This window comes from Anneissia japonica, unplaced genomic scaffold (assembly GCF_011630105.1).
Source record: "Anneissia japonica isolate Jap-2015-1 unplaced genomic scaffold, ASM1163010v1 scaffold10992_len1203_cov212, whole genome shotgun sequence".
NCBI classification, from domain to species: domain Eukaryota; kingdom Metazoa; phylum Echinodermata; class Crinoidea; order Comatulida; family Comatulidae; genus Anneissia; species Anneissia japonica.
In genome coordinates, this window is record NW_022755410.1 from 1 (window position 1) to 1,171 (window position 1,171).

At 33.6% G+C, this 1,171-nt stretch overlaps 1 non-coding gene across 1 annotated transcript; it reads right to left on the reverse strand.

Moving 5' to 3' along the window:
• Positions 1–830: 830 nt before the first annotated feature.
• Trnay-gua lies at positions 831–912 on the reverse strand. The gene has a single exon. It is a non-coding gene; the product is annotated as a tRNA-Tyr (tRNA).
• Positions 913–1,171: the final 259 nt, after the last annotated feature.

The window sequence follows — 1,171 nt, forward strand, 5'->3', positions numbered from 1 at the left end:
CCGGGAAGAAGAAAGAGAAGTTGTTTCATTCCGTAAACAAAATGTATTTAATATATAAATGCAAGTATTTTATGACAACTATTAGGAAATCATAAGGTTGGTTTGTAAACTTATTTTTCGATATTGTTGTAATAATTCCACTTTATAATGTTATTTACTTGTAATTACGTCCTATTTTTTATATTTTTTTTCTTCCACCATTTCAACTTGGCTAGGCTAGGCTGGGTTACTTTAGGCCTACTACTACTAGGCCTAGGCCCTCTAGGCCTTGTGATGTATCTAAACAAACAATTGGCAAGACCTTCCTTCACTAACCTAGGCCTAGCTTGATGAATAGGTAGACTAGTTATTTCAGGTCTTAGGAGATGAGAATGTACATTAATCCAAAGATAATGGATTTGACAGTGCTGTACTTATTTATTATTATAGACCCAGTGCAGTGAGTGGTATATTTGTGTATTTGATTGATGTTTTTATGTTTTTTATATTTGCCTACTTGCCATATTTTGGCAATATCAATTAATTCAGCCTTGGCTGCGATTTTGACGTGTATTTGAATAAAGAATAAAAAATATTTTGTTTTTTTTAAATATTTTGTTTTGGATGGTCAGATTAACTCAACAACGGTGATGACAAGTAATTTTTGAAAGAGTTCTGGGAAAATCCCAGCATTTTGCATAGGGCCTACTGTATTTAGAAAATATTGTGTGACCATATTATATTTATAATGAAAATACATAGATTACCAGCAGAAGACTTCATCTTCAAAAAAGTGTTAATTTTAACAGATAATTAGGCAAACAATTAACAAGGTTTGTCAAAAAATTGTACGTCACGGACAGGAATCGAACCTGCGCGGAGAAACTCCATTGGATTTACAGTCCAACGCCTTAACCACTCGGCCACCGTGACTCTTGTCATCTTATATGAAATTAAGGCAAATAAACTGTTTGTCCTTCAGGAGCAAAAATTGTACAATTTTTTTCTGGAAATTACCTTGGTTGCATAGGAATGCTCCTTTCTGTAATTGCAAATGCCAGTACAAAATTTGGGATAATATAAACTAAACATTGTGTGATCTTGCAGATAAATTTCTATGCATTTTCCTCCAACTGTTCATGTGCATTAGGGACCTGAGTGTATGGTGAGGGAAGGCAAGTATATTTGATAG